Source organism: Vulpes lagopus, chromosome 5 (assembly GCF_018345385.1).
Source record: "Vulpes lagopus strain Blue_001 chromosome 5, ASM1834538v1, whole genome shotgun sequence".
NCBI classification, from domain to species: domain Eukaryota; kingdom Metazoa; phylum Chordata; class Mammalia; order Carnivora; family Canidae; genus Vulpes; species Vulpes lagopus.
In genome coordinates, this window is record NC_054828.1 from 59638487 (window position 1) to 59654382 (window position 15896).

General features: G+C 48.2%; 1 long non-coding RNA gene across 1 annotated transcript; it reads right to left on the reverse strand.

Annotated features, from left to right (window-relative positions):
• Positions 1–6329: 6329 nt before the first annotated feature.
• On the reverse strand, positions 6330–15381 carry LOC121490385. Its single transcript, XR_005987649.1, has 3 exons — positions 14767–15381; positions 11016–13598; positions 6330–10604 (listed from the first exon to the last, which is right to left on the reverse strand). It is a non-coding gene; the product is annotated as an uncharacterized LOC121490385 (long non-coding RNA).
• Between the last annotated feature and the right edge of the window lie 515 nt (positions 15382–15896).

Sequence of the window (15896 nt, forward strand, 5' to 3'; positions counted from 1 at the left end):
GGCTTAAGAAACTGATAAATTATCAGTGCTATACTGGTTGGGAGCACTTCCCTAAAAATCCCCTCCATGCTTCTACTGTAAAAATGATTTGCATTGAAAACTCAATGGAAAAAAAATCAATGAATATTAACACGATGTGTTAGGAGATGACACCCAACTAAAGGCTCAAGTATCACACAATACGATCCATTCCTATTTTCAATACAATAGTTTCTTGTCAACCGTAGAAATTTAGTTCTGAAAATCCCCAGGGTAGGATTTATAGTCGAGGGGAAAAAAAGATTGTTCAGAAACAAAACCAGAAAAACAAAACAGGACTAGTAGGACTAAAGTGCACGTTAACCTTAAAACATTCTTATGAATGTCTTTCAATTTCCATGAAACATTAAAGGCAGCACATTCCATAAAGAGAGAATCAATGAGATGATGAAGTTTTCACTGCTTGAAATTCGTGATGGTGTGCAGAGTGCTTTACCTCCCTCTCCAGAAGGGTTGTGGCAGGGAGGTAGGAAAGTATTGCTGAGCAGCAGGGATACAGGCCGGGTGAGCGGGACCAGCTCCGGCTGGGTGCCCTTACCTTAGGCTGGGGCTGCTGCTCACCCTCATGGGTTCTTCTTGAGGACGCAGCCTCGGAGCGGGGCTTGCACGTCTGGAGCTTGGTGTTCTTTCAACATGTATTTGTAACATGGGCAGAAGAGCACCCCTGTGATGTATTATTGACACACTTTGGCCTTGCCCATCTGGCACCATTGTTCCAAGTGGCAAAGATCAGACCTCCGGCACCAGAGGAAATCCCATGGGGGGGGGGGGTGACAAGGAGGTCTGGCCCAAGTCCCCTCCCCTTTTGCCTTATCCGTGGCCTTAAATCTCAAATCCCTGCTGTCATCACTGCCACCTATGGCTCTGAGGGATATGGCTCCTCGTCTCCCATCCAGGTGTGATGGGTCCTGCTCCCTGGGTCCTGCTCCCTGGGTCCCTTTCAAATGTCTGTTGTCTAGGACCCAAGGAACCCAAGAACAAATAAAGTCACAATTGGGCAGTGGGGAAAAAAAGAAAAAAAAAGCTTGACCACGAGAGGCAGGAATGGGACAGAAGGCAAGCTGCTTGTCTTTGACGTCCAGCCAGGCTGCCGGAGACCAGGGTGCAAATACCCAAGTGATGCCCTGAAGTGCTAAAGGGAAAGCAGGGAAGGATGTCCCAAATAGAGCAATCCAGGTCACAGCACTTGGGGTGGAGAACAGGGCGGGTTATCAAAGCAGAGGCTTCGAGCCCAGCAGAGAGCTCAGGAAGGAGAGAACAGAGCCAGAACAGCAATGGTGCAGTGCGCGGTCCAGGTCGCGTGACCGGGGCCATCCAAACGTTGGAGTGAGGCCTCTGCCGCCCTGGGAGCAGCTGCCAAAGGAGTGGGATTTGGGCCTTTCCTGCGTGCACAGCCAAAGAAGTTGAAATCCCTGAGGATGGCATGCCTCTTGAGGAGGGAGGGCAGCCCACAGGGCAGAGAGTTCCCCACAATGGACCCGAACTTTCCTTCAACAGTCTGCTCCCCTTGCCCCGCATCCTGTCCTCATCGGCTGCTTTGTAGGTAACATCAGGGCTTTCACGTAGCCTGTGCTTGCAACCAACCTACACCCACTGCCCTCTAGACCCTTCTTAGAGCTCCTTTCCAGAAACCTCTTTCCAGTCTCACCTCTCCTGCTGTTACAGTATACAGCATTTCTTTAACAAACAGCCTCAATATTTTCAGTGTCTCAGCAAGTTCTGATGCAACTTCGTTCATATAACCCAGTTTCCTGCTAGTCCTAATCTGTTCTAGCCTCAATTTGCTACTGAAGCGCCTTAGGTTTATTATTAGTCTGTTTATTTTCTTCTTCAACAAATTCAAAGCTGGAGAAATTAGTTGTCAAGAGAATCTTCTTGGATCTGTCAGACAACTCCCTGATAATTCAGGATAAAGGCGGTTTCTTTCTTTTTTTTTTTTTAATTTTATTTATTGATTCATGAGAGACACAAAGAGAGAGGCAGAGACACAGGCAGAGGGAGAAGCAGGCTCCCTGCGGGGAGCCCGACGTGGGACTCGATCCCAGGACCCCAGGATCACGCCCTGGGCCAAAGGCAGGTGCTAAACTGCTGAGCCACCCGGGCCACCCAAAGGCAGTTTCTTAATGCACCTTCTCTGAGGTTTCCACCATGGGAGCTTTAAATGTTCATAGTAATCTTTAAGACAAAAAACTAGACGCCTATCGGTATTAGCCAGCTGGGGAGGCTAGACCAAAATACCATGGACTGGGTGGCTTAAAATGGCAGAAATTTACTTTTTTTCAGTTATGCTGACTGGAAATTCGAGATCAAAGTAGCAGCACGGTCAGTTTCTGTTGAAAACTTCCTCCCTAATTTGCAAACAGCTCCCTTCCCCATATGTTCTCAAATGGCAGAGGAAGAGTGAGCAAGTTCTTGGTGGTTCTTCTTCTTCTTCTTCTTCTTCTTCTTCTTTGTCATCATTGTCTTCTTTGTCTTCTCTTAAAGATTGATTTATTTATTAGAGAGAGTGTGTGCACAGTAGGGAGGAGATGAGGAAGAGAGAAATCCAAGCAGACAACACACTCAGCAGGGGGCCTGATGCTGGGGACTCCATCTCACGACCCCGAGATCAGACCATAGCTGAAACCAAGAGTTGGAAACTTAACTGATGGGACCACCCAGGCGCACCACTGGTGTGTCTTCTTTTAATCCCATCCTGAAGGCCCCATCTTCATGACCTCATCCAAATCTGATTATCTCTCCAAAGCCTCATTTCCAAATAACATCACATTAGGGCTTAGAGCTTCAGCATATGAATTTTGAGAGGATGCAATTCCATTGATGGACCATCCAAAGAGCAGATAGGGTGTATTGCCAGGATTACAACAGAGCTTCCCGTACGCTTTCCATACCAGACCAAGAGCGGATGTCGCACACAGTAGTTGTTCAGTGATCCTTGTTGAACAAATTGAGACATGATCAAATGCCTAGACCTATCCTTCTAATATCATGATGCCACATAGCGAGAACCAGTATTCATTTGTTCAGCAAATAAATATATTAATGAATTAATATCTTGTACCCACAAACTCTACCATTTGAGACCAACCCCGAGCTATAGTTTGTTAGCTGGGTGGATCTCATTCCTGGCAGCCGACCTTCCTTCCTGTTCACTGTTCACTGGGTTCTCATTTCCATCGTAGCCATTGGTGGTGGCCTGCCCCTGCAAGAAAGAATGACAGGGTAGGGTTTGAATGAAGTGTAGCTGGATTCCAATCCCACAGCAACCATTTTATATTTGGGTGAAAATGAGCATGTCACTGAATAGCCTTAATAACCATAATCTCCCTGGGGATGCAGTTGCTTTCAAAGGAAAAGTTAGAATTAAACGATTTTAAACAAAATTATATTTCATCAGCCTGAAGAAGCAGCATCTCAATAAATGTCTATTCTCTTCTGAGAGTGGGCAATTTCCATTTTCTACAAATCCTGTTTCTTCTGGGAAAGTTTTCTACCTAAGGTTGTGTTCAGTCTTGGGTGACACTGGTCATCCAGGTACTCTGCCCTCTGGAAGAGGTCCTGAGATTTGTTCTGACCCAATCTTATTCCCACTGCCTCAGTGCGTCCGCAGGAAGGCATGTGTCCCAAGTTCAGCCAGTCAGCCTTTCTCTTAGGACTTTGCTGAAAAGAATGATGTGAAGACAAAAGAAACTTTTAAAAGCTCATGCATTCCAGCAGCTACACCTTTAACAATCATGAAACTTTTATCCTGGTTCTTACCTCATTTCCCAGACTGATTTTCTGGTCTTCCTTTCAACTATGAGAATTCCCCAATGCCTTTCTGATACATGATTAAGTTAGCCACAGTCTGATTCTCTAGTTTGCCACCACAAAATGCTAACTAAAATTCTATTTTTAAAACTTAAAAAAAAAAAAATCACTTAAGGGCATAACGGGAGCCAAATAAAAAGAAATAATTATCTTGTTTGTAGTCAGAAGGATTTGATACTTTAATGATAAAAAAATTTTCTATAAAATCAATATGATAGTAAACCACCAAAAGGCTTGTTCCCAACTAAAATTTAAAAAGAAAAAAAAAAGAATAACTCTACTAGATATTGAAAGGCATTATTATACCCCAAGATGTCAAACTGCAGTAGTGGATTATTTAACTAAGGATACATCGATAGCTATTTTGGGGGGGGAAAACCCTTCATATATCAAAAGAAATTCTAGAGAGATAGAAGATGTAAGTGTGAAAAATAATCATAAAAATTTTAAGAGAAAATAATATATTAATGTACTTATGTTCTTGGAGTGGGAAAAGCCTTTTCAAGTATGAATCAAAAATTAAAAGTCATAAGGGAAAAGACTGATTAATTTGACTAAATATGTTCTAAAAATTCTCTGTAGAGCAAAAATACCAAACACATGACCCCTCAACTGAATTGATTCCCAGTCTTCCCCCAGCCCTATAATATCACTAGCAATTTGCCATGTTATCACTTTAGTCATTTCTTTTTAAATCATAGGAAAGATACTATACCAGTGCTTAGTTATGTAATATTGATTCAGATTCAGGAATCTGGTGACAGCCACCTTGAACTGAACCACGTGCATTATTGAAATCTGTGTGAAATAATGAAGGCAGTGTTTTAAAATACATATTATATGTCAAGGCAAGTGCTTTGCATCTATTGTCTCATTTAAGCCTAATAAATCTACAAAGTACTGCTATTATACCCATTTTACAGGTGAAAAAATAGAGTTGAAGAAGTAAAATCACAGGCATAGTTATTAAAATGGCAGAGTGAAGACTTGCACTCAGGTCTATGAATCGAATGTGTGTTCTTAATACCTTTTGGTCCCAATGTTGATGAAATGACGTATCTCTATTTGGGAGGCTCAGTGAGCCTAAGACCAGGTGCTTCCCCTCGTTCTCCTCTTCTGAATAAAAAGCAAGCTTCGCTGCACACAAACAATTTACTCATTCAAAAACCTTTACTGAGTACCTATTATGTGCCAGGTAGAAGTTGCAGCAGTTAGTGAACAAATCAAAGTGTCTGCTCTTAAGAGAGGAAGTAGATGGTACAAGACAAACACGTAATATGCTGGATGGCAATAAATGCTATTAATAAAAGCAATTAAGGAGAATAGAGGGTGATAGAAGGCAGGGTGGGTGATTTATTATAATGGACGATCAGGGAAAACTTGTCTATTAAGGGGACATTGGAGCAGCTACTTGAGGCATTAGGCAACCAAGCAGATATTGAAGAACAGAGTAATGAGTGTGAGATTTTCAAATGCAAAGGCATGTACACTCCGGGCATGCTCGAGGAGCATGGGGTGGTGGTGGCCAATGAGGTCGGGCACAGAGCAGAGGCTAGAACACCTGGGAAAACGTCCTCCTGCCACATTCACAAAAAACCCCCTTTAGGGTCAGTGTCTGCGAGACAGCGCTTGGCTGACTTTCAAGCCGAAGAGTGTTTTATACCGTCACACTCTGGGAAGAGCTGCACGATCTGATGGCAGACTTGAGTCACCTACCCTGCTGTACCCAACCAGAGAGACACACTGTCCCTTAGAGAATGGGAAGCCAGGAGGCGTTTATGATTAGCGTACACGTCTGCTAGGTAATCTCTCCCATCAGTGTTTTTATCAAGCGGAGTAGACTAAACAGTTGAAATGATCAAGTAGCTTAATTGCACTTGGGGCCTTGACCCCTACCGTGAAATGAATTTTCTCCACTTGGACTAGGTTCTGCATTTGAGATTTACATGTGCTAGTGCTACTGTCATTTGGGTTTAGAATTACTCTGATTGTCCTCCTTGTGGGTTCCTGTTAAAAAGGCGACGCACTTAACTCTCGATAGTTAACACATATTGGGTGGAAGTGATGCCACGGATTCTGTATTTTGTTTCTGAATTCTGTTTGGCTGTCATGAGATGTCCTATAAAAGCTTGTGTTTAGACCCCAAGTCTGATCAAAAATAAATGTCAAAAGATGAATTTCACCGAAACAAGAGTAAAGGATTGAGAAGATAACCTTCAAAAGAGAAGATTGTTTTCACTGCAGTTGAGTTACTGTACTAAGACATGAAATTCCTAAGGAGCAAGGATTGGCAAAAAAATTTTTTTTTTCATATAAAAGGCCAGAGAGTAACTATTTTAGGCTTTGTGGACCATGCAAATGTCTTTTATAACTTCTCAACTCAGTGTGAAAATAATATGCAAGTATGCGTGATGGAAATGCATATTTCCATTTCATGCATAGTATGCAATAGAGTGCGGCAGGGCTTGTTCCAATAAAACTTTATTTACAAAAGGCAGGTGGCAGGCCGGATTTAGCTCACAGGACATAGCTTGCAGGCTCCTGTCATAGAGCCTCTAGTTATTTATTTTTACAAGTGCTTAGGAAAACAGGTAGGTAGACAGAAAAGTAGCACAAGTTCTTTCTTTGGTCTCCTGGCTCATGCATATCCAAATTAAATGTAATTTTCAAAAGAAATCCAATCAAGCTAAAACTAAAATAAATACCAAATAGAAATAATAAGTGGGGCTCAGGGGACAGATGACCTCTGCAGTCTTAGGACCATGGAAAATATTTTGGTGCCTAACCATGGCAGGGAGCACCCTACTTTTGCAATGGGTCATAGCAACTGTCTTGTTAAGAAAGGTCTCCGGTCCTATGTCCCCTCCCTCCTTTGTTGTGTGTGTGTGTGGAATTTAATGAAGATTTGGGAGCATGGCTATGGCACTTGCCGTGGAGACCCTCCTGGCTGTCTCCCCAGTCCCATTGTGGCCACCTCCCTCGGGCTTTCCAGGACCTCTGCACACAGCATATGCAGCAAGTCCCATGGGTCTGAGGCGAGGCCCAGGTCACCAGGAGGGTGCTCCTCCAGAAAGAGGAAAGAGACAGAGGCAGGCCTGTCTCCTATATCTGCTCAACTCAACTATAAACCCCTAGAAGGTCAAGGTCGTAGGGTATATTCCTCCCCTCTGCCCTTTGAGCAGAGGCTGACATGGACCTGCCTACAGAGAGGGTGCCCCATGAGTGCCAGCTGGAAGGAGATGCCCGAGACCGGCTGCCACGTATCTATTGATCACTCGGGGCCTTTTGAGGTCTTAACACTCAGCAGCCTTCGCCGGCCTTTCCCTCCTCCCGCCCCACATACTGCTTCACACGCCAGCCAGGAAATAAGCCTGGAAGTGAGATGCTTTACATGCTGGGGAATCTCAGAATTTTGCTTTAATGGCCCATCGAAGACACATTTAGGATTCTGTACCATGAAATCACACGAGTCCTCATTGACAGTGGTGGTGGAAAACCCAAGCACAGAAATAGAGAAGATGTGGGCAGTCTGGTGGGACCTTTGAAAGGTGCATGTTCTCCTTCACCACTAGTTTTTTGTTTTCCTTTTAAGGTTACAGTCACAGATTGTTCTCAGAAAAAGGCACAGGTTACCAGGGGCGCTGGAGGCTCTGTTGTTAGCAGCATCGCCACCCATCTAGGGCTGCTCCCTTCTCTGCGTGGTCCAGGTGAGAGTTTGCCCGTGAGAGCAACTCAGGATGTTGGGAACACAGAAGTGAAGCCGAGAAGTGGTTGTCGGCAGATGTGGGGGCAGAGAGGAGATTCCCAGCTGCTTCCAGAGAGTTCTCAAGAACCATCAGCTTCGCTGCAGCAGACTGAGGCTGTTGAAGCTCCTCTGAGGTTCCTAAGAATTGCAGTAGCTTCCAGGCAGGCTTCTGAGAAGCCACCTGCTTAGGTGGTGCTGCCTGAGATCACCAGTGCAACAACCGTGATCTCCAGCGACAGCTTCCCTGATTTCTGCATCCTCAGAGTCCCCATGAAAACCCCTAATTCCATGTTGAACCCTTTATCCAGCCTGAGCCCTCTATCACCGCAGGTAAAGACAGTTAGGGTAGCACACGGGTCACATCACCCTAGCACTTACTTTCCTGTTGGAAATCCCTGGGTGTCAGGGAGAGCGGCCCCCAGGAACCAAGTGCTGGGTGCTTGACTTTGAGCCATATAGGCGCCAACAAGAAGGGAAATGGCCCCGGATCCGGAGGCCCACAGGAAGCCCCTCCATGAAGCGGGGAGAGCAAGCAGCTCTACCTGCGGTGCAGGCATAGACAAGAAATGAACACACCGGAGCCACTGCAAAGGGGGGGGGGACGCAAATCCCCCCCAGGGGGGAATCTCCCCTGCATGCTGCTCATGCAGCTTTTGCATTCGCAATGTCCCCTGACCCGGCACCACCCCCAAGCCTGGGGCATCCCCCGTGGCTGACCTCCCCCTACCCCCGAGAGGGCCCTCCCATCCAGGTGCAGGGACTGTTCCAACAACTGGAAGATGCCCTCTGATGGCAAAGACTCGGATCGTGGAGGAAGAACCCTGTGGGTCTTAGGATTACAGAAGACGCTGGAAGCGCTGCCTCCTAGCTGGGTTCCGCAGCTTCCCACCAAGACAAGGCTGGGGTGGGGGGGTCCCCTTTGGATGAGCCACAGAGTCAGCAGGCTCTGCTCTGGGCCCAGGCCATCTCCCCTGTCCCCCACCCTCTGAGCCACCCTCCCCAGTCCCCTCCAGCTCCCCAGGCCCCCTGAGCCATCGCCGCCTTGGAGCTTCAGAGCCCATCATGGGATCTGCTCTGCGGTGCCCCCTACCCCCCCGGGGTGAGCCCTTCCCTGGGGAAGCTTTCCCTGGACCCTCGGCTCTGGGGCACCTGCCCTGTGCTTGCACAGCACCTGCCCCATAGGGCCTGCAGGAAGGCCGCGTGGTTTGTGGAAGCAGAGCCTCAGCAGAGCCTCAGTGAAGGGCCGGGCCCAGTCGATCACCCTTCTCCCTCCTCGGGCCGCAGTGTCCCGCTCAGGCCAGCAGGCCGCTGTCCCCAAGTATGCCCGCCACTGCGCCCTGGTGACAGGCAGGAATAAAACACGGTCCCCGCTTGTGGCTTGGGAGGGCCACAAATCCCAGTACCTGGGGGGGTCACAGGGTTTAGGGGGCCACCCCTCTCTGCACCCCGGGGGGTCACGGGATTTGGGGGCTTCACCTCTCTGCACCCCGGGGGGTCACGGGGTTTGCAGGGGGTGGGGGGGCCCGGAGGTGGCTGGGACAGAAGGCCTGGCAGGAATGCGGACCCTCCCGAAGGCTCTGCTGCCCTGGGGGTGAATCTGAAGTCCGACCCCCAACCCCTTCCCGCCGCCCCAGGAGGCCAGGAGGCGGGGCGCCTGCACAGCTCAGCGGCTGAGCATCCGCCTTCGGTCGTGGGGTCAAGTCCCGCGTCGGGAAGCCTGATTCTGTCTCTGCTTCTGTGACTCTCAAGATGAAATAAATTCAAAAATCTTAAAAAAAAGCGAGCAAGCCAGGAGGCAGCTGTGTCGCCCTCGCTCTGGCCGGATACTGGGTAGAGCTGAACACCCAGGGGACCCCCGGGAACCTGCGCTGGGTGGCAGCGGGGGGCCAAGCCCCCACAGCGGGGGAGGGGGGAGGCCGGGAGGGAGGCTGATCACCAGGACCGCGTCCGAAATACTCGGGAGCATCCAGGGCCACTGGGCACGTGGAGGTAGCGTGGAGGATGCCCAGGGGAGCGCAGAGGCCGGTGGCCGGAGGAGAGCCTGGGCTCCTAATCAGAAATGGCCAAGGGAGGCAGGCGGGGCCTTGCGTCTTGCCCTGTCCTCCTCCCTCTTATCAGCTGGGAGAGGATGCGGAGTGGGCGCAGAGCGTGGGAGGGCAACAAAGCAGCTCTCTGTAGTAAAGCAAACAGGAGGCTGTGGTTCCCATGCAGAAAGCTGAGATCTCTCCTCCTTCCCCGGGCAAACGGGGCCCCCTCACCCCAACAACGCTCCCTGGGTGGGATCAGAGTTCAGTCGGTTGTAAAAACGCCCAGAAGACACATCCACGCACAAAAAAAGACTTGCACACTGATGTTCAGAGCAGCGTTGCTTAAAATAGCCAGAAGGTGGAAACAACCCAAATACCCATCAACTGATTAATGAATAAACAAAATATGTTATATGCAGACAATGGGGCGGGCGAGCCTAGAAACAGAAGGGCAGTACTAATATATCCTGCCATAGGGTGGGCTCTCGGAGACCTTATGCTAAATGAAGGGAGCCAGCCACGTGGGACCGTGTAGGACCACACGATTCCATTCCTGTGAAATGTGCACAACCGGAAATCTAGGAGCTAGACATTCAATTAATGGTCACCCAGGACTGAGGAAGCGGGGGGTTGGGGGGGAAGAGGGTGGTTGCTAAGGAATACTGGACTGCCTCTGGGGACGATGGAAATGGTCTCAAATTGGACATGTTGGTGGTTCTACATCTCTATGAACATCCTAAAAACCATTCAATTGTACTCCCTAAATGGGTGAATTCTGTGTCACATAAATTATATCTCAACGAAGCTGTGTTTCTGAAGGCCTAATGGAAGCTGGTGTTTGAAGTCCGACCCCCCGGGCCTCAGTGCCTCCTCCGTGGTACCACGGTCAAAGCATGGCCTCCTGCAGCCACACCTGCTCAGCTACGGGTGTAGGCCTCTTGCAACACTGAAGCAATGGACAATCAAAGCAAAGAAGAACACACCTAAAATAAGAGATTTAGGGTAAACAGAGCGTGCAGCCGTCATCTCTCCAGTCACCCAGTCCAGGCACCCAGGAGTCATGCTTGGCACCTCCTTGACCCTCGTCCTCCACATGGGGTCCGTCATTGAGTCTGTAGACGGTGTCGCCCAAACACTTCAAATCTGTCCCCTTGTCTCCTTCTCTGCTGCTGAGCCCTGGTCCGAGTTATCACCTGAGCCCTCCGAGAGCGTCCTACCCGGCTCCCTGCTTCCACTCCTGTCCCTTCTGGCTCATGCTCCATTCCACAGAGCAAACTTTCCAAAACCCAAATATAACCAAGTCACAATCCCCAGTAACTTCCCACGACTCTTAGGAAAAAGAAAGATCCTTAAGCTCGCCCACAAAGTCCTGTGGCCCCCAGCCCCTACCTTACCTGCTAGCCACGTGTTGCAAGAGCCTCCCCCTTGCTTTCACGTGCCAGCCACACCGGCTCTCCCTCGTGGTCCTTCAGAGGAACCGTGCTTCCTGATCCCACAGGCCCTTTGCACCTGCTGTTCTCTTGAACAGAAAGACCAATCACTGACAACTCACTTGGGTCCTTTTTATCCTTCGAATTTTAACTCAAGTATCCCTCCAGTGGCTTCCCGTTACCAAAAGCGCCTGTGCCCCGTCTCCTACCCTCAGTCGTGCAGTCTGTTCATCCCTTTGTAGCATTAGCACAGTCTGCCTTGGATTGAGTATTTATTAATTCTCTCCTGGAATGCAAGTCTCCTGATCATGTCCCAGACTTCCCAGTCTCCCCCACACACCCGTGCCAGCTCCGCGCACAGAACAAAAGCTCAGTGTAAATGTAAGGAATGTGAAGTCCATCTTCAGACTCTTCACAAGTGTTTTTGTTGTTGTTGTTGTTTTTGTTTTGTTTTTTGTTTTTTTCCAGCTCTGCTGTTCCCCAGGGCCCTGTATCTTCTGGCCGCCCTGGGGCCTCCAGGCATATCCTGTAACCTGGCCTGGCCTATCCAGGAAAAACCACCTTTAGCCTTCCTACTGCCCCTTCCCCATCCCTGCTGCTGCTGCCCTCAACCCATAAAAAGAAATCCCTCCTTGGCGGCTCAGTCAGTTTAGTGTCTGCCTCTTGATTTCGGCTCAGGTCACCACTCAGGGTCGTGAGATCGAGCCCGGTGTTAGGCTTTGTGCTGGGCGTGGAGCCTGTTTCCCTCTTCCCCTACCCTTCCCTCAAATTCCCACTTGCCTGCTCTCTCTAAAAAAAGAAGAAATCTATATCCAACCTAATTAACTTCACCAAAGTGAGAACATGGCTAGCCCCTTAAACAGTTGTGGGAGTGATGTTTCTAGAAGAGCATCAGTGCGAGGGCCCCATCTACAGAGAGGGCGGAGGTATGTTAGGGTTTGGCCAGGTGCTAACTACCCCGCTTCTCCAGGGATGACTGTCCTCAGCTGTCCTGGCCTTTCACTGCCCTTCTCCTTCCTTTACTCCTGCAGTCTCCACGGGGTCAGCAGCTGCCAGATGAGGACAGGGGAAGAGGCAGACACAGCTTCGACCATTTGTACGTGGGGGCATCCTTAAGGCCAGGCTCTGGATTTGGGGAGAGCCTATATCACAGTCCTGATGAACATAGTTTTGTTTAATTTTTCCTGAACTCCGCGTCCAAAACTTACCCAGATTGTTGGCTCGTGTCACATCAGATGTTTTATGGTAGAACCGAAAAAATAAACCACTCTAAGCAGCCAACTCCATGCCTAAATTAATCTAGATCAAAGGACTCCAGATTTGGGGTGTTTTGCTGGCCTCTGGGTCGGGTCAGAAGCTCAGGCTAGGTCTCACCACACGTGTGTCCTCTGGGCAGAGCTTCCCAAGGTCTCTTCACTCAAGAACCGTTTGGGACACTTATTACAAAGGCATTTTCTCAAGCTGCCAGCTTGCTGAATTATAAGCCTTAGGGCAGGGACCACCAGGTCTCTAGATTTGTTAGAGGTTATGGGGCATCTCCTCCAGGAGAGGCGGTGACTAGAGCAGCAGTGTTGCTTTTGTCCTTGGTGGTTACGTGCCTGTAAAACCCTCGTGGGAGTCCTACTGCTGGAATTGCCAATCCAGCAAGGTGGGACCCATGAAAGTGAATTCCTACCAAGGTCCTGGGTGATGCTGATGCTGCTGGTCCGGGCCCCACACTTTGAGAATCACCGTTTTAGAGCAAAATTCTTTGAAAGAATTGTCTGTGTTTGCTGCCCCCACCTCTCCCATGCCATGGCCTCCTGAACCCACTCCATTTGGGATGGACTCCCTTTCACTGTTAAGGTCATCAGTGACCTACTCATTGCTAAGTCCAGTCTTCCTTCATCCTCCTTGGCCTATTCAACATGCCTCATTTCTCCCTCAACTGCGAAATGTTTCCTCACCAGATGCCCAAAACACTCCTCTCTCTCACTTTCCCGGTTTCCCTTCTATGTCATTGTCTGCTCCTTCTCAGTCTCCTTGGGTTGGGGACCTCCTTCCTTTATTCTCTATACTCACTCCCTACAAAATCCAACCTATAGCTTTAAATGCCACCTGTATGCCATGGGTTCTCAAATGTACACCTCAAACCCGGCTATCTCTCTAGAACTATGTATGAATTGTATATATTTTCATTTATCCGATTGCCTGGTTAACACTTCTGCCCATTTCCAGATCTCAAACTTACATTCCCATGCACCTGGCCTCCACCGTCCTACTCCTCTCCCCATCTCAATAAATGGCAACCCCATCCTTTTCATTGCTTAGGCCAAAATTATTCGAGTCATCCTTGACTCCTCCCCTTTTTTCACAACTCATACCCAATCTATTAAAAACCTTATTGGATTTCAAGGCTCATCAGCAGTCACCACCTTCACTACCACCACACTGGCCCAAGTGACTCTTGTTTCTTTCCTGGATTCTTGCAGCCACCTCCTAGCTGGACCCCTGGCTTCTGTTCTTGCCTGGCTTTGGTCTACCCTCCATGCAGCAGTCAGAGTGATCCTGCAACACAAAGGAATCAAAAATCATCTTTAGAGTGACCTGCAAAGCCTGCACAATATGTGCATCCACTTTGTCCCACGTTGTCATCTGTCACACTCTGCTCACCCATGCAGGTGCGGCTCTACTGGACTCGCTCAAATATGTAGGACACCTCAGAGTCTTAGTACTTGCTGGTCCCCCTGCCCAGAATGCTCTTCCCTTACATGTCTGCACAGCTCACCACTCTTCTCCTTCCAGGCCTTGCTCAAATGTCATCTTCTTGGGGAAGCATTCTCTGACCAGGCCCTTTCAAATTGTTTAACAACTCCACCTCTCATTCCCTGTCCCCTCTCATTTTTTTTTCGGAGGACTTCTTCACTTAATTCTCTTATGTTATTTATTGCTTTATTCCCTCCACTGGATTGTAGGTCGATAAAGACACAGATTTTGTACATTTTATTGATGTATCCCTAGGCGCATAACTGGCATTGAAAAACATTTGTTGAATGCACCAATGAGATCTGATTTTGATACCAGGTGCTCTGTGTAAGTCATCTTACTTATCCCTACTTCCCAGCTGAAGAAACTAAGGTTAATTGGCTATGTAATTTGTTTAAGGTCAGTACAACCTTCAGGGTGAGCCCTTATTTGTCCGTGGCCTTGAAGGGTGATGCCAGAACTTTCTGACTGACTCTCATTGGATACTGGAACCTGTCCCCAAATGATGGGTCATTCTCAGTCATAAGTACAGCTGGACATGCACAGACAGCTCTGTTTGGCTCTAAAGCCCCCTGATTTTTCCACAGTGCTACCAAACCCCTACAGTTTCCATGATAGCCACTGAATATATTTAGTTAACTAAAAGCATTCTTTTTTTTAGCATTTTTTATTTGAATTCCAGTCAGTTAACATAGTGTAATATTAGTTTCAGGTGAACAATTTAGTGACTCAGCACTTCCATGCGTCACCCAGTGCTCATCACAAGTACCCCCTTAATCCCCATCTCCTATTTCCCCCCTCCCCCCCCACCTCCTCTCTGTTCTCTGTAGTTAAGAGTCTGTTTCTTGGTTTGCCTCTCTTTTTCCCCTATGCTTATTCGCAGCTGAAAGCATTCTTCATTGATTGCACACTAACTGGTCACTCAGTCCAGTTCTCTGTCCCAACGCTCAATGCTTTCCAGATTTCTTACCTGCAGATTGTTTATTCCCACCCAGGGGCTTGCTGAGCCACTTCTCGATTTTGAGCCTGGAGTGGGGTTTGACTGGAGACAGAGCCTGCTCCTTCAGCCAGTAGGGAAACAGGTCCACACAACAGGGCCACTTCCAGCTTCTTTCTCTAAATGTCTCCTAGTCTTGCTTTCCACCGGGTCCACATGAGGATCTTCATAAAACAAAAGGAAGCCTCACTTTATAAGAAAACACAACCAAAACAAAACGTTTTCCAGGGAAGTTGGCTCTCTCCCTATCTGCCCCCATCTTCTTTTCTGCTTCCTCTTGTGGGGTCTTCTCAGTCTCTACCGAAGTAGTGCTTTGGCCCCATCGACAAGGAAGCCTCAGTTGTGAGACTTGGGATGACTTCTCCTGCGATTCCTTTGCTTTTCCAAAAGTGCCTTGCAAAACCTCTTACTTCTCCGTCCTTTTTAGCTTTCCAGCTTCCAACTCTCTAGTCTCCCTTCTTAAATAATTCTTCTTAACAAGAATGCCTCGAATTCCATTACGAGTCAATTAAAAGCCTCGAAATACCTAAAACTATAGAGAGAATTTAACTTGTCTTAGGAGACCTGCTGGAGGAGGAGTTGCTGGTCCTTGTCACTGAGAATTGCAGTGATTCGGTGACAAATTACATCTATTGCTTAAGCAATGAATCAGAGGGTGTTGGCAACACCCTCTTAGATATGGACAAATAAGGAATATTCCCTTGAGGAAGGGTGTACCCGGGCAATGTTCAGAGGAGAGACAAAGGTCAAGCTCCAGTTAATCCCCAGGAGCATTGGTCAGCACTGCTGCTGTCCAACGATCAGAACTGGGGTTACTTAGAGCCATTTTCTGAGAAGGCCCCATCTACTGTCTTCTGCACCTGGGAAGGCCCTGGGTGAAAATAGGGAAAATACATACAAAAAGAGCAGGGTCTCTGCTCAGAGTGCACATCTGGGCCTCTCTTAGAAACCTTCCCATCGTGGCTCCAAGCATGGATTAACTTTCTAACTTTGTCCTCTTGTCTGTCAACATGATCAAAAGTACCAAATAAGAATGCACCAGGAAATAGCAAATAGGCGGTCTTTCCAGTGCAAGATGCATGACAACTGACCATTGTAGTCAA